An 18,319-nucleotide genomic window follows, 5' to 3' on the forward strand; every position below is an offset into this window, starting at 1 on the left:
TCTGTGACCAAGACACAATCTTGCCCCTTCTTTTAGTCAGGACACCCCTGATGACAGACTATGGGACAATCACCAGGCCCCACTGTTTAATAAAATGAGGCTTTTGCTCAGGTCTAACCTCTCAAATATTTGTTATTATTGCAGTTATTATGTGGACACAGAAACAGACCACAGGTAAAAATAACTTTACAAAGCGAAGTATGAATCCCTATACAAGTGATGGTTTCCCCAACACCTACCCTTTCTCCTCTCAAGTTGAACACTCACATTCTCATCCTTCCACCCCAACTTCTGAAAAAAATCTGCCTTCAACTCCAATCCAGGTTCCCTGTACTGTAAGACAATACCCTGTGTACAAGAACACTTTAGTGTCAGCACGGTGGCTCACGCCAGTAATCCCAGCACTTTGGGAGGCTGAGGCGGGTGGATCACTTAAGGTCAGGAATTCGATACCAGCCTAGACAACATGGTGAAACCCTGTCTCTACTAAAAATATAAAAATTAGCTGGGCATGATGGCAGGCGCCTATAATCCCAGCTACTCAGGAGGCTGAGGCAGGAGAATCACTTAAACCAGGGAGACAGAGGTTGCAGTGAGCTAATATCGAGCCACTGCATTCCAGCCCAAGTAACAGAGTGAGACTGCATCTCAAAAACAAACAAAGAAACAAACAAACAAAAAAAACAGGCTGGGTGTTGTGGCTCATGCCAGTATGCCGAGGCAGGTGGATCACCTGAGATCAGGAGTTCGAGACCAGCCTGGCCAACAGATGAAACCCCATCTCTACTAAATATACAAAACCCCATCTCTACTAAATATACAAAAATTAGCTGGGTGTGGTGGCGGACACCTGTGATCCCAGCTACTTGGAAGGCTGAGGCAGGGGAATCACTTGAACCCGGAGGCAGAGGTTGCAGTGAGCTGATTGCGCCACTGCACCCCAGCCTGGGTGACAGAGTGAGACTCCGTCTCCAAGAAACAAACAAACAAACAAACAAAACAAAGAACATCTTCATTATTGCATGAGCCCTGCTCCTAAAGCATGGGTCAGATGTTTCAAAGGCACTCAAAGAGTTTGGACCATATGTGAATTTTATTTAAAAATTGTAACATGGCCGAGCACAGTGGCTCACTCCTGTAATCCCAGGTCTTTGGGAGACCAAGGTGGGTGGATCACGAGGTCAGGAGATCAAGACCATCCTGGCTAACACGGTGAAACCCCGTCTCTACTACCAAATACAAAAAAATTAGCCGGGCACGGTGGCAGGCACCTGTAGTCCTGGCTACTTGGGAGGCTAAGGCAGGAGAATGGTGGGAACTCAGGAGGCGGAGCTTGCAGTGAGCAGAGATCGCACCACTGCACTCCAGCCTGGGAGACAGAGCGAGACTCTGTCTCAAAAAAATAAATAAATAAATAAATAAATAAATAAATAATAAAAATAAAATAAAAATAAAAATTGTAACATGAATCATTGTGATGTGAATAATTAACCTTAACTTGACTGCTGGACAAATAGAGGTTCTTGATATAAAAGAAACCAGACAATGTGGGGTTTCTTCTGCGCCCTCAGTGTGGTGAGCAGAGCCATCCTTGTCTGACCTAAGTGGCTTGGTAGTCCAACCTAGTAGTAGTAGTAGTAGTAGTAGTAGTATTGCCCAGTGCTTATTATAAAAGTTGTATATGCTCATGGTTAAGAAAATTCAAACATTTTCATAGTGTACAGATAAAAACCTCTTTCCCCACCCACTCAACACTTCTCCTTGCCACTCCCCATAGTTAATCATTGATATCAATTTTTTGTATATCCTGCAAGCTTTGAATACAAACATACATTGTTTTCTTTTTTTTTTACATAAATTAGATTATGCCATAAATACTCTTTGCAACCCCTCCAAAAGAAAAGCTATGTGCGACATATGCTAATTGTAACATTGGTCAAACATTACACAAGGCTATAAAGTTAAAACAAATTTGTTTTAATTATATCTTCATTTGAACCTTACAACAAGCCTGTGAAATACGTAAGACCTATTGTGTTTTTCTCATTTGGTGGTTGAGAAAACTGGCACACAGTTAAATGAACTTGTCTAACAAGTTTCACAGCTGGTCCTTGTGACCTGCTGAAGTAGAATCTACCTGTCCTGGAGCTCAGCGCAGTCACCTTTCCACCACACTCAGACTTCTAAAACAGACACATCCCAATGCGGCTTTGTTTCATTTGCTACCCATTGAATTCATGTTTTAGACAGACAGGGCATTTTTGGTTCCGTATGAAACAGAAAAAAAAAAAAAAGACCCGATGAACCATAAGCACACTGTATTTCCAGGTCTCTGGTACTTCTAATTTTAGAGTGGTCCAGATAATTTAAAAGTGTGGATATGCACATTTGGAGGCTCTGTTCCTATATTAATAAATTGTTCTGCATAAGAAAGGAAAGAGAAATTTAGAAGCCAAAAGAAATTTGAGAGTGGCTAATACCTCAGGGGGAGGACTGGAAGCTGCCTGAAGGAAAAGCAGAGGAAATTGATTCATTTGGTGGTCCAGCTGGAGCCGCAGGAGGGCTGTGTTCCTGTGTTTGTGATGTAAAAGTGTCCTCTATCTCCCCCACAGGATCCTCCGCACAACCTGTCTTGCCCCTAATGCTTTTTGTAAGTGTTCCTGAGTTCCAGGTGCTGAGTTCTGTCCACTACTGGGTAGGAGGAAAAGAGACTTCACGAAAGAACTGCTGGGCTGCTGGACTATGTGAGGAGCAGTCACACTGAGGTGCCTCAGAGAACCAGAGGGGTTATTGTAAGGACCAAGGTGGGACCTATAAGGGAATCTCTCTGGAGCCCAGGGACCGTGATGACAGTGAGCTGGTTGTAATGGGAACTAGAGCCAAGACAGATGCATTGTCTCTCTGGTCAGCTTACTTCGCTCTGGATGTGGGGTCCATTCTCCTGTCCTATAAGGAAGCTTCCTGACTCTACTCATGGCCTTTATTTTCTCTTTCATTTTCAGTTCTTTCCTTCTTTCAGACTTCCAGTGTAGAGCATTGACTCAATCATACCTCTCAGTTCTTGGAATATGATCATCATCAGTTCATGCAAGGTCTTATTGTTTTATTTGTATTTTCTCCTCTCTCTCCAATTTTTATTCCCATTCTCCTCACTCCCGTAGGCAGTTACTCCCTAATGTTTTTCTTTTTTTAAGAAAAATTTCAACTTTTAAGTTTGGGGATACATGTGCAAGATGTGCAGGTGTTACATAGGTAAATGTGTGCCATTGTAGTCAGCTACACAGATCATCCTATCACCCTGGAATTAAGCCCAGCACCCATTAGCTATTCTTCCTGATCCTCTGCCTCCTCCCCCGCCCCGCCTTCCAACAGGGCCCAGTGTGTGTTGTTCCCCACCACCTCCCATCATGTGTCCATGTGTTCTCATTATTTAGATCCTACTTATAAGTGAAAACATGCTGTACTTGGTTTTCTGTTCCTACTTTAGTTTGCTAAGGATAACGGCCTCCAGTTCCATTCATGTCCCTGCAAAGGACATGATCTCACTCCTTTTTATGGCTGTATAGTATTCCATAGTATATGTGTACCACATTTTCTTTATCCAGTCTATCATTCATGAGCATTTAGTTTGACCTCATGTCTTTGCTATTGTGAATACTACCGCAATGAACATACACATGCATGTGTCTTTATAGAGAACGATTTCTATTCCTTTGGGTATATACCCAGTAATGAGATTGCTGGGCTGAATGGTATATCTGCCTCTAGGTCTTTGAGGAATCGCCACACAGTCTTCCACAATGGTTGAACTAATTTACACTCACACCAACAGTGTCAAAGCATTCCTTTTTCTTCACAACCTTGCCAGTATCTGTTGCTTTTTGACTTTTTAATAATAGCCATTTTGACTGGTGCGAGATAGTATCTCATTGTGGTTTTGATTTGATTTTCATCTATAACCATCTGATACTTGACAAACCTGACGAAAACAAGCAATGGGGAAAGAATTCCCCAAGCACTAAACAAAACCTAGTTGGGAGCAGAACAATTCTCTCTTACCTATTCTTTTTCTTATGTGTGATCAAGAAGTCTGTGGTCAAAGTCTGAAATTTGGCATAAGTATAGCCCCGCAGTCTGAGACAAAGACAACCAAGGTAGCAGAGCTCATACTCAGAATAACAGACGAAGGAAGGAGTGGGGCCGAGGATGGACTCTGGTCAAGGCCAACTTTCCCTGCATCTCTAGGGCTAGGTGTCCCTAGAATGCAAAGAGAAGTGCAGCTTCATTGTCTGGGGACCAGAGTAGGGAATTAAAAAAAAGAAAGGTGTATTCAAATTCACAGAGAAACAAAAAACACTAATGAAAATTGCAGGGCAGATTGCCTTTAATTAAGGATTGTGGGGCTATCACCAGTGAATATTATTTGTAAATGTCCTGCTCCCCACTACACTCTTGTGTCTAGAAGACAGGAGCTAATTATTCTTATTATGACAATAAAGCTATTGCCACCAGAATCATCTCGTCACAGAAGCCTCTTTGTGGAGGAGTTCTGAGACTAGGGGAGTGCCCCTAAGAACTATGCAGAATTAACAGTAAATGCAAACAAGTCAAGATGCCCAGCTGTGTGAATGTGAAGGCCTCTTGTAGTCTTGACTCTGACAATGACTTTGACCTTGAGAAAATTATCTCACTTCCTCAGGGCCTAAACAGCACTGAGGATCCCTTCTAACTCTGAGATCTTGTGGCTTAAACCCTAACCTCAAGGAGCTGTTCATCTAAGGGAGGGAGGGTGCTGCTTATACCCTCTAGGTATCACCTTGTTACTCATATGACTGGGGGCCAATTTTATATACTTTCTTACAGTTCTCATAGGAAAGAAATGACCTCCCACCTCTGTGCCCAGCAGTGAAAGCATGGGCTCTAGAAACAGGAAGTCCCTTGTTCAAATCCCAACATGTTTTAGTTGTGTGACCTTAGGGAGGTTTACTTAATTAACTCTCTGAGCTTCTAGACTCTTGGTCTGAAAAGTGGGAACAAGTGCCTACCTGAGGACTATTACAAGGACTAAAGAGATAATGCATGTAAAAGCGCTTGGTGCAATTGCCTGGCACAGCATAAGCAGTTAGTGAAGAGGGTGTGCTGGAAAGAACCTCAAAGTTGATAAGATCCAGACTTTTGCCTTTAGGCAAACGTCTAATGGTGTCCATTTTACAGAGAGGGCAATTAAAACACAGAAAGTTTAAATAATGAGGAAAATGAATTATTTCCTCCAACAAATGAGAGCTGGGAGAAAAGGCAATCTCTTTTTTTTTTTTAAGATTATTGCAAAACTAGCAATTAAGAGTTCCCAGGTGCTAGGTGTTCCTCCAAGGCCTCCTTCTTTCATACTAGGGCATGTCCCAGGATCACGTGATCTTCCTTGTTATGAAATCCTCTGGGGCAGGTTCATAGAGCCACTGCAGAGTTGCTGCAGGGGTTTTGAGGGTTTGTATATTGAATTAAATTTACAGTTGACAAGCATAACTCATCACAAGCTTCACCACATTGTAAGCTCACCACCATGTTAACAACTGGTTTCTGCCAGTGGTACTATGAGTTAAGTGGTAGGTTAAAATTTGTTTGCAGTTTTGCAAAAAAATATAGGTAAGTACTGGTGACATGCTCAAGGAATTAAAACCTTTTTTTTTTTTTTTAACTATACAAAAATTCTGAGTGGCTATGAGAGTTGAGGCTGCAGTGAGCAAGTGTGATTTTCTCTTACTCCAGACTCCATGCCTCAGGAATTAGGCTGACCGTCCTTGAACGGTCAGTGCATGAAGCCTTGGACCAATAACAGGCATGGAGTTACAACTGAGGTTGGCATAAATTCAGGACCTTGTGAGGACTGCATAGTCAGAGAAAGGATAGGTTAGGGGAGATCACTCAGTGACAGGGAGACAGGAAGGAAGCTTTCCCTGAGAATCCTTCTGAGAAACAGGATCCCTTGCCTAGGGCATGCGCAGAATTTTGGTATGTGGTGTAGAAACTCCCCAGTCCCTGCCCAAGCCAAACAATAAACATAAAGTTGTATTGAACTGGTAGTATTGCACCTGGGTTTGCTGGCAGGAGCACTGCATGGAATGTCCTCAGAAAGCCCTGCTGAAGGTGAGCTCAAAATAAATTATTAAAAACACATGAAGAAATGACCCCCTCTCCATCAGAAGACATAAATTTGGAGGAGTACAACCCCTAAAACCCCAACTGTAGAATAGTGTAAAAAAGACTAACATTTTTGAATGATTAAATAACTGAGATGTTAAAAAAAAAAAAAAAACATGAAAATCTGCTGTAAAGAATCAACAAGAACTTCTACACATAAAAATATGGTGAATGAAACAAAATCTTATTGTCTTGGCTAAAGAAACAAATTAAAGCAGCTGCAGAGAGAGTTTTTGAACTCTGAAGAAATGAACCAAAATGCAGCACAGAGAAACAGGGAGAAGGAAAATAGAAGAAAAGTTAGGAGATTTGGAGAAATGGAATCTGAAGCTCCAAGATATGACTTATATGAGTTATGGGAGAAAAAAAAGAAAGGAAATTGGGTGGAACAATAATTTAAGTGATTTTGCTACGGTCTGAATGTTTGTGTCCCCCAAAAATTTATATGTTGAACTAATCCTCAATGTGATGGTATTGTCAGAGGCATTTGAACCAAAGCGACTCCATCTTGAGTGAGGGCTAGGAAAATGAGGCTGGGACTTGCTGGGCTGCATTTCCAGAAAGTTAGGTGTTCCTAGCCTCTAGATGTTTATGGTTAAGGTAACAGATTGATAATGTTTACTAAACAGACCTAGACTTGGGAGTGTCCTAATATCCCAATATCTTGAAAAGAAAGGCATTCCTAATTTTGCTTTAGAGATAATAATATTGATTATTGCAAAACTAGCAATTAAGAAAATTAATCCTTTATCACAAACCCTTGTAGCAGAGCACATCTCCCCATTCTCTTTTTTATCCTGTATATACAAGTATTGTACCTAGGGTGGACGCGTTTCTCATTTTACTTTTGGGAACACCCTACTCTGCCTGTGGAGTAGCTATTCTTTCTCCACTTTATTTTCTAAATCAGCTTGCTTATACTTTGCACTGCGGACTCACCCTGAATTCTTTCTTGCGTGAGATCCAAGCACCCTCTCTTGGGATCTGGACTGAGACCCCTTTCCTGTAACAGTATTAGGAGATGAGGCCTTTGGGAGGATGACAAGGTCCTGAGAGCAGAGCCTTCATGAATAGCATTGCTGCCCTTATAAAACAGACTGGTGGGAGCTTATTTGCCCTTTCCACCATGTGAGGACACAGCAAGAAGGTATCGTCTATGAGGAGCTGGCCCTCATCAGACATGGAATCTGCTGGTGTCTGGATCTTGGACTTCCCAGCCTCCAGAACTGTGAGAAATAAAGTTCTGTTGTTTATAAGCTATCCAGCTTGTATTGTGCTGTAGTAGCCTGAATGAACTAAGACAGTGATACTCACTGAATTTTCCAGAACTGATAAGAGATACCATCTATAGATTCAAGAAACACAAGTCCTGAATAGGATAAATAATGACAAATCTACATGCCTCCCTGACATCCCCTCACACACACAGAACTGAAGAAAACAAAGACTAAGATAAAAATCTGAAAAGCAGTCTGAGGGAGAAAATGGATTATTCCCAAGGAGCAATTAAACTTTCTTAGGCAGACTTTTGGACAGCAACAAAAGAGGTCAGGAAATAGTCTCTTCAAACTTATAAAAAACAATAATAATAATAACCATTTAACTAAACATCTGTTCTTGGCAAAACTATAGCTCCAGACAGAATGGGAATGAAATGAAATTACAGAAACAAAAAGGTAGCTGACTACAAACACTTGCTGAGAGACGTGCTAACATTTACCACTCAAGAAGAGGGAAGTAAAATCCAGAAGGACAGAAGGGGATGCAAGAAGCAGTAATAAGCAAATAAATTGGTAAATGAGTGAGTAAAAATAAAGAAGCTTAGCTCCGTAGAACAGAAAAAACCGTAGTGACAATTAGAGGTATATTAAAACAAGGTGCTGGGCGCAGTGGCTCACACCTGTAATACCAGCACTTTGGGAAGCCGAGGTGGGCAGATCACCTGAGGTCAGGAGTTTGAGACTAGCCTAGTCAACATGGTGAAACCCCGTCTCTACTAAAAATATAAAAATTAGCCGGGCTTGGTGGCAGGTGACTGTAATCCCAGCTACTCGGAATGCTGAAGCAGGAGAATCTCTTGAATCGCCTCCATGGGAGGCGGAGGTTGCAGCGAGCTGAGATGGTGCCATTGCACTCCAGCCTGGGCAATAAGAGCGAATCTCCATCTCAAAAAATAATATAAATAAAAATAAGACAAAGTGTGCTCGAGGTCATTTTAAAATAGGTTAGATATCAAAATTGGAAGGAAAAACTTTAAAACTTGTAAAAGACAATATAAGAGCTAAGAAAGGATTTCTTAAGTAAAATTTAAAAGATTACCACCAAGATATAGATGAATAAAGTCTTACCATAAAGATATAAATGAATAAAGTCTCCAGCATTAAGGTTAAGAACTTCTGATTATCAAGGCACCAAAGAGTGAGTGAAAAGACAAGTCACACACTCTAAGAAAAGATATTGACAATATATATGTAACTGACAAAAGATTCAAATCCAGAGCACGACAAGAACTACAGATCAACATGCAAAAGACAACCTAAGAGAAAAATGAATGAAAGACTTGTGCAGGCACACCGAGAGAGAAACACAGAAACAACCCTATATAAAGATGTCCAAATCCTCCTTAGCAACCAGGGAAATGCAAATTATAACCACAGTGAGATTTTCCTACACATCAGACTGGCAGCCATTTACAAGATGGACATTACCAACAATGAAGGGCAATGAGAAAGTTCACGCACTTCTGGTGGGATTGTGATTTGGTACAACCACTTTCAAAAACTGTTTGGCATCATCTGGTAAAGTTGAAAACATACTACCCATTGCCCCACAATTTCATTCCTGTGTGTATTCTCCAAGAATACAAGAGAAACTCTTGTATATGCACACTTGGAGGAATGAAGAAATATTCCTAGCAGGAACAAAGATAACTGGAAACAATTCAAATGTGGAACAAAGCTGTGAATAAAGTCACATCAGATGAAGAGACATTCCAAGTTAAAGCATTCTAGGGTCTTATACTGTCTGGGAAGAGGGAAATGCACTGATAAACTTTACGTTTTGTTAATTCAAGAATGCATATACAATTTTTTAGGTAAACAGAGAATATATAACTTCCAAACCAGGAGAGGAGAAACAATGGAATAAAGAAAGCTCAATCAATCTCACAAGCATAAGAAAAATGGGAGAAAAAAGAAGCATAGAAAACAATAAGTAGAAATCACAAAATAATATGATAGAAATTAATTGATCCATCAATTAGCACAATAAGTGTTAACAGAATAAACTCATATTTGCCAGAAGACAGGCTTCTAGATTGGGGGAAAAATCCAGCTATGATGTTTACGAAAGAACTAATGAAACAATGATCCTGAAAGATTAAAAATGACATACCAGGCAAGGGTGACCAAAGGAAAGTTGATGTAACTATATCAATATCAGAGAAAATATACTTTAATGAAAGAAGTATTATTAGGTTAGAGAAAGAAGGACACTACATTCTGGTAAAGGGAACAATTTATCTGAAAACTATAGCAATTCTAAGCCCTAGCATATCCAAAAGTTCATTGACAGAGTTAACCAGAAAAACGTGGTAAGTCAACAACCTTAGTAGCAAGTTTTTAAACATATATCCCTGTAATGGATACTGAAAGACAAACAAATTCCTAATGATTTAAAATATCCGAGCCATAAAATTGTAATAAAGATGTGGCATACTTAAATAATAAAATAGGATTCATCTAATGGGCATACAATGAACTTAATTCTAACTAAAAAATAAAAGCACCCCTTTAAAAATCAAGAACAATGGCCGGGCGCGGTGGCTCAAGCCTGTAATCCCAGCACTTTGGGAGGCCGAGACGGGCAGATCACGAGGTCAGGAGATCGAGACCATCCTGGCTAACACGGTGAAACCCCGTCTCTACTAAAAAATACAAAAAAAACTAGCCGGGCGAGGTGGCGGGCGCCTGTAGTCCCAGCTACTCGGGAGGCTGAGGCAGGAGAATGGCGTGAACCCGGGAGGAGGAGCTTGCAATGAGCTGAGGTCCAGCCACTGCACTCCAGCCTGGGCAACAAAGTGAGACTCCGTCTCAAAAAAAAAAAAAAAAAAAATCAAGAACAAGACAAAGATCCTGCCACTCATACCTATAATCCCAGCACTTTGGGACACTGAGGTGGGAGAATCACTTGAGGCCAGGATTTCGAGACCAGCCTGGGCAACATGGCAAGACTCTGTCTCAAATAAATAATTGATTAAATAAGAAGACAAAGATGTCATTACTGCTTTTATTCAACCCTGCACTGAAGGTCCTAGGTAATTAAATAAAAGAAAGAGAAATAAGAAGTATGAATATTGAGACGAAAGAAACAAATCTATCACAATTTCTGTCATCATTTCATCATTCAATCTGCTTTTCTTCAAAACTGCTCCGACCCCTCCAGGAAGATTCCTCAGGACCCTCCAATGTCTCCTCCCTGTCCAAGGCCATGAGCTGGGTTAGACATCAGTCCATTGTTTCCACAAGCTAAGCATACTCTCCAAGTTCCACTCCATCCTCTTCATCAGTCCCCTGAGCAGACTACCTGAATGATCACCATGTTATCTCATCCTAGTTACTGTCTAGAGCTTTGAAGTTAATGCAAATACCACAAGGTTAGGCTTTAAGGACCTTTTCTCCCCACCCTCCCCAGTGTATATGTATAACAATTCAGTCTCTTAGGTCCAACAGCTTCGCCCCAGCAGCATTCCATTTCCTCCTTTCTTCCTCCTTCCCCCATCACCCACAACCAATAGTTGGCTTGCTGTCACTGCCACTGCCCAAAAAGAGAGTTTAATGGACGGACTGGCTACAAAGATGTGTGTGTAGGATGAAGGCAAACCAACAAGAAATGGTGAAGCATTCGTGGGCTAACAAGAGCAACTACCACCCCAGCCCTGAAAGGGGAAGTGAGGAAGCAATATTGAACCCAGAGAGAGCTGTAGCTTCCACAGAAGCTGCAGTGTAAGGCAGGAGAGAGGGGCATCAGCCAACCCACGGCCCAGGAGGGAAGGGGAACAACCAGTCTCTCTCTACTCCAGCCCTATTATCTTCTGCAGATGCCATCTGTTGGCTAAATGGAATCAGAAGCCAGAGGGTAAGAGAGCCTCTACACTCCGCAGAGCTCATCTTTATAGGCACAGACGGGGAGAGAATCTTGTGTGGCAAACAATATCCAACACATCCCACAGCCCTCCCCATGACCTGCCACCTATTGTCCCAATTAATTAGCACTCCTTTTCATCTAAACTCTTTGAATGAGTTGTAATTGCTCTCTCTCCACTTCACCTTTCATCCTTTCCATATTGCCAGATCCATCAGTCACTTCTGCTCTTATGCCCATGATCTCTCCGCAGTATTTGGCACAGTCGACCCCACCACTTCCTCCTTTAAACATCTCCTCTGGGGATCATCCCCTACTTTACTGGGCTTCTTCTATCTAACTGGTTGCTGCTTGTTGTCTTTTCTGGCTCCTCCTCTGCCTGGCCTGTAGATAGAGTGTCCAGGGATCAGTATGGGCCCCAGTCTAGTTTTGATCTTCACACTCACCCCATGGCTCTAAGTGGTACCTATACATTTTGTTACACCTACTTATTTTTTACTTCTGCTCTCTTACAGCCAATTATCTGCTTAACTTCTCCACTTAGATGTCCAGTAGATACGTCAAGTTTAATGTGAGCAAAATGGAACTTTACTTTTAACACCTCTACTTTCAAACCTATTCTTCAGTCATTCTAAACGTTCATATTTTTCTCCCTGATCAAACCCCAAATCTAGTAGGTATCCATTTTTTTTCTTCTGACCATCTCCAATCTATTCATTCTAACTAGCAAGCTCTGTTGATTCTACCCTCAAAACCTATTCCAAATATGTTCACCTCTCTCCATCTCTCCTCCTATCACTGTAGTCAAAACCAGCATCATCTCACTTGGTTGACCACAAAAGCCTTGCCACTAAACACCTCTGAGTCCTCTCTTCCTTTGTAATAATTTCTCCAAACAAATAGATCTTTTTAAGATTTGGATTATACACTTTTATGGGGTATATGTGAAATTTTGTTACATGTATATAATACATAGTGATCAAGTTAGGGTATTTACAGATTCCACATGCATTTTTGTTTTATAGTAACTCTAATCTGCAATCGCTGAATTTATGCCTCGTATCTAACTGTATGCTTGTATCCTTCAACCTGTTTCTCTTCATCCACCCGCTCCCTCTGCCCTGCTCACCCTTCTCAGTTTCTGATTCTCTATCTTTTCACTCTGCCTCCATGTGATCAAATTTTTAAATTCCCACATATAAGTGAGAACATGTGATGTTTGTCTTTTTGTGCCTGGCTTGTTTAAGATAATGACCTTCAGTTCCATCCATGTTGCTGCAAATGACATTCTTTTCATTTTCATTTTCAATTTTTCAAAAAAAAGAAAAAAAATTTTTTTTTTTTTGAGACAGAGTCTCACTCTGTCACCCAGGCTGGAGTACAATGGTAAGATCTTGGCTCACTGCAACCTCTGCCTCCCGGGTTCAAGTGATTCTCATGCCTCAGCCTCCCAAGTAGCTGGGATTACAGGCACATGCCACCACACCCAGCTAATTTTTGTATTTTTAGTAGAAATAGGGTTTCACCATGTTGGCCAGGATGGTCTCCATCTCCTGACCTCGTGATCCACCCGCCTTGGCCTCCCAAAGCACTGGGATTACAGGCGTGAGCCACTGCACCTGGCCAATTTTATTCTTTTCAATGGCCAAATATTATTCTACTGTATATATATAGCATATTTTTTTATCCATTCATCCACTGATGAACACTTAGGTTAATTCCTTATCTTTGCTATTGTGATTAGTACTGCAATAAACATGTGAGTGTAGGTATTTCTTTGATATTTTGATTTCATTTCCTTTGCATAGATACCCAGTAGTGGGGTTGCTGGATTGAACAGTAGTTCTATTTTCAGTTTTTTGAGAAATCCCCATACTATTTTCCATAGAGGCTTTACTAGTTTACATTACCACCAAGAGTGTATATGAGTTCTCTTTTCTCTGTCTCCTTGCCAACATCTGTGATTTTTTGTCTTTTTTAGTAATAGCCATTCTGACTGGAGTAAGATATTATCTTGTTGTGGTTTTGATTTGTATTTATCTGGTGACTAGTCATGGTGAACATTTCTTCATATACTTCTTGGCTGTTTGTATGTCTTCTTTTGAGAAATGTCTATTCATGTCTTTTGCACACTTTTTAATGGGATTATGTGTTGTTTACCTGTTGAGTTGTTTGATTATCTTGTATATTCTGGATATTAGTCCTCTGTCACATGAATAGTTTGCAAATACTTTCTCCAGTTTTGCAGGTTGTCTGTTCACTCTGTTGATAGTTTCTTTTGCTGTGCAGAAGGTTTTAGTTTAATTAAGCACCATGTGTCTATTTTTGTTGCCTGTGCTTTTTAGGTCTTAGTCATAAATTCTTTGCCTAGCCCAACGTCCAGGAGAGTTTTCTCTAGGTTTTCTTCTAGGATTTTTGTAGTTTCAGGTCTCACAGTTAAGTCTTTAATCCATTTTAAGTTAATTTTGTACAAAATGTTTCTCATCATTTTGTATCTTGAGAGATAAGGGTTCAGATTCATTCTTCTGCATCTGGCTATCCAAATTTCCTAGCACCATTTATTAAAGAGGCCATCGTTTCCCCAATTTAAGTCCTTGTCAACTTTGTCAGAGATCAGTTGGCTGTAAATATGTGGCTTTATTGCTGGCATCTGTATTCTGTTCCATTGAGCTATGTGTTTATTTTTATACCAATATCATGATGTTTGGGTTACTATAGCCTTGTATTTTTTTTTTTTTTTTTTTTTTTTTGAGACAGGGTCTTGTTCTGTCACCCAGGCTGGAGTGCAGTGGCATGATCGCAGCTCACTGCAGTCTCCACCTCCTGGCCTCAGACTGATCTGATCCTCTGCCCTCAGCCTCCCAAGTAGCTGGGACCACAGGTGTATGCCACCATGGCTGGCTAATTTTTTGATTTGTTGTAGAAATGAAGTCTTACTATGTAGCCCAGGCTGGTCTCAACTCCTGGGCTCCAGTGATCCTCCCACCTCAGCCTACCAAAATACTTACAGGCATGAGCCATGGCACTGGGCTGTAATATATTTTGAAGTCATTTAACGTAATGCTTTGTTCTTGGTGCTCAGGATTTCTTTGGCTATTTGGGCTTTTTTGGGGAACGAGGGTTGGTCCATATGAATTTTAGGATTATTTTTTCAAATTCTGTGAAGAATGATGTTGGTATTTTGTTAGGGATTGCATTGAATCTACAGATTGCTTTGAACAATATGGTCATTTTAGTGATGTTGATATTTCTTCCAATCCATGAGCATAGGGTGTTTTTCCATTTGTGTCATTTTGAATTTCTCTCAACAGTATTTTGTAGTTTTCCTTGTAAAGATATTTCACCTCCTTGGTTAAATTCAATCCTAAATTGTTTTTGGTAGCAAAAATCTCTAAATGAGATTGCCTTCTTGATTTATTTGTTGACTAGATCATTATTGATGTAAAGAAATGCTATTGATTTTTGCATATTAATTTTGTAGCCTGAAATTGTACTGAATTCATTTTCAAAATCTAAGAGTTTTTTGGTGAAATCATACCTTGTGTTTCTTTCTTTTGCCTGGTTCTTATAGCTAGGATTTTTAGTACTATGTTGAATAAGAGTGTTGAGAGTAGATATCCTTGCCTTGTTCCGGTGCTTAAGGGAAAAGCTTTCCGCTTTTCCTTATTCAGCATGTTAGCTATGGGTTTGTCATATATGGCGCATATGATTTTTTGAGGTATGTTCCATCTATGCCTAGTGTGTTGTATGTTTTTATCTTAAAAGGATGTTAAATTTTATCAAATGCTTTTTCTGCATCTATTAAGATGATCATATGGTTTTTGCTCTACATTCTATTGATAATATGTATCATGCTTATTTATTTATATTGAACCATCTTTGCATCTCTACTATAAATCCCACTTGATTGTGATGTAGTATTTTTCTATATGCTGTTGGATTTGGTTTGCTAGTATTTTGTTGAGGATTTTTGTATCTATGTTCATTAGGGATATTGGCCTATAATTTTCTTTGTGTTGGTGTTGTGGTGTATCTGTCTGGTTTTGGTATCAGGGTGATGCTGACCTCATATAATTAGTTAGGGAAAATTCCTTCCTCTTTGACTTGTTTGAACAGTTTCAGGAGGATCGGTATTAGTTCTTCTTTGTATGTTTAGTAGAATTCAGCTGTTAATCCCTCCAGTCGTGGGCTTTTCTTCTTTGAGAGACTTTTAATTACTGATTCAATCTTGATATTAATTATTGGTCTGCTCAGGTTTTCTATTTCTTTCTGATTCAGTCTTGGTAGGTTGTATGTTTCCAGGAATTTATCCACTTCCTTTAGGTTTTCCAATTTTATCTAGTTGTTTATAACAGTCTCTGATGATCTTTAATATTTCTGTGATGTCAGTTTAATGTCTCCTTTTTCAATTCTGATTTTGTTCATATGGGTCTTCTGTCTTCTTGGTTAGTCTAGCTAGTAGCTTATCAATTCTGTATATCTTTTCAAAGAACCAATTTTTCATCTCATTGATCCTTTGTATTTCTTTAAGTCCCTTATTTTCTGCTCTGATCTTTATTATTTCTTTTCTTCTGCTAATTTGGGGTTTGGTTTGTTCTTGCTTTCTAGCTCCTTCAGGTCCATTGTTGGATTGTTCATTTGTAATCTTTCTACTTTTTTAACATAGGCATTTATTGCTGTAAACTTTCCTCTTAGCACTGCCTTTGCTGAATCCCACAGGTTTTTTTTGTTTCCATTTTCATTTGTTTTTAGATTTTTAAAAATTTCCATCTTAATTTCTTTTTTTCTTTTCTTTTCTTTTCTTTTTTTTTTTTCTTTTTTTCTTTTTTTAGGTGGAGTTTTGCTTTTGTTGCCCAGGCTGGAGTGCAATGGTGTAAACTCAGCTCACTGCAACCTCCGCCTCCCGGGTTTAAGTGGTTCTCCTGCCTCAGCCTCCCAAGTAGCTGGGATTACAGGCTCTCGCCAGCTTGCCCAGCTAATTTTTTTGTATTTGTTTTGTTTTGTTTTGTTTTGACGGAGTCTGGCTCTGTTGCCCAGGCTGGAGTGCAGGGGCTCGATCTCGGCTCACTGCAAGTTCCGCCTCTCGGGTTCACGCCATTCTCCTGCCTCAGCCTCCTGAGTAGCTGGGACTACAGGCGCCCGCCAACACACCCGGCTAATTTTTTTTTTTTATTTTATTTTTAGTAGAGACAGGTTTTCACCGTATTAGCCAGGATGGTCTCTATCTCCTAACCTCATGATCCATCTGCCTTGGCCTACCAAAGTGCTGGGATTACAAGCATGAGCCACTGCGCCTGGCCTATTTTTTTGTATTTTTCATAGAGATGGGGTTTCACCATGCTGTCCGGGCTGGTCTCGAACTTCTGACCTCAGGTGATCCACCCGCCTCGGCCACCCAAAGTGCTGGGATTACAGGTGTGAGCCACGATGTCTGGCCTTCCATCTTAATTTCTTCATTGACGCAGTGGTCATTCAGGACCATGTGGTTTAATGTCCTATGTATTTGTATAGTTTCCAAAGTTTTTCTTGGTATTGATTTCTCATTTTATTCTATTGCGGTCTGAGAAAATACTTGATATGATTTCAATTTTTAAAAATTTGTTGAGACTTGTTTTGTCATCTAATATATGGTCTATGTTGGAGAAGGTTCCATGTTCTGATGAAAAGAATATATATTCTGCAGTTGTTGAATAGAATGTTCCGTAAACATTAGGTTCATTTGGTCTAAAGTCCAGTTTAAATCCAATGTTTCTCTGTTGATTTTCTGTCTAGATTATCTGTCTAATGCTGAGCATGAGGTGCTAAAGTCCCCCACTATTATTATATTCCAATCTGTCTCTCTCTTTAGAGCTAGTAATATTTGCTTTATGAATCTTGGTGCTCTGGTGTTTGGTGTATATATATTTAGAACTGTTGTATCTTCTTGCTGGATTGATCCCTTTATCATTATATAATGACATTTTTGGCTTTTTTTTTCCCCCCCCACAATTCTTGACTTAAAGTCTGTTGTATCTGTATCTGATATAAGTATAGCTACTCCTTCTCACTTTTTGTCTCCATTTGTATGGAATATCTTTTTCCAACCCTTTACTTTGTATTTGTCTTTACTGGTAAGAAACTTTACTGAGTTTCTTGAAGCAGCTTACAGGTGGATTATGTTTTTAAATAAATCCAGCCATTCTACATCTTTCAAGTGAAGAATTTAGCCCATTTTCATTGAAGATTATTATTGATATATGAGATTTTGTTCCTGTCATATTCTTGTTTTCTGGTTGTTTTATATATTCTTTGTTCCTTTCTTCTTATTGTTATTGTGGTTTGGTGGATTTCTGTAGAGGCATCATTTGAGTCCTTTCTCTTCTTCCCTTGTGCAATTGCTTTACTAGAGAGTTTTATACTTTTGTGTGTTTTTATGATGGTAAATGTCATCCTATCACTTCCAGGTTTAGGAGTCCCTTGAGCATTTCTTGTAGGACTGATCTAGTGATAACAAATTCCGTCAGTATTTGCCTGCCTGGGAAATACTTTATTTCTCTTTCCTTTATAGTTTAATTTGACTGGATCTAATATTCTTGGCTGGCAGTTATTTTCTTTCATCATTTTGAATATACCATCCCATTATCTTTTGGCCTGTAGGGTTTCTGCAGAGAAATTCACTGTTAATCTGATGAGTTTTCCTTTTAGGTGACTAGGCACTATTCTGTTGCTGTTTTTATTTGCTCTTTATTTTTGACTTTAGACAGTCTAATTATAATGTGCTATGGAGAAGACCCTTTGCATTGCATCTGCCTGGGAAACATTGAGCCTCCTATACCTGCATGTCCAAATCCCTTGCTAGGTTTCAAAAGTTTTCATCTATTATTCCATAAAACAGATTTTCTAATCCTTTCATTTCTTCTTCATCCTCAGGGATACTAACAATTCATATATTCAGTTGCTTTATGCTGTCCCAAGTATCATGAAGTCTTTGCTAATTTTT

General features: G+C 39.8%; 1 protein-coding gene across 2 annotated transcripts in view; it reads left to right on the forward strand.

Annotated features, from left to right (window-relative positions):
• Positions 1-18,319, forward strand: part of LOC104668434 (HLA class I histocompatibility antigen, A-30 alpha chain) — a 329,434-nt gene that overhangs the window by 221,448 nt on the left and 89,667 nt on the right. The gene's annotated exons all lie outside the window — the stretch shown is intronic.

Source organism: Rhinopithecus roxellana, chromosome 4 (genome assembly GCF_007565055.1).
Source record: "Rhinopithecus roxellana isolate Shanxi Qingling chromosome 4, ASM756505v1, whole genome shotgun sequence".
In the NCBI taxonomy this organism is placed as follows: Eukaryota; Metazoa; Chordata; class Mammalia; order Primates; family Cercopithecidae; genus Rhinopithecus; species Rhinopithecus roxellana.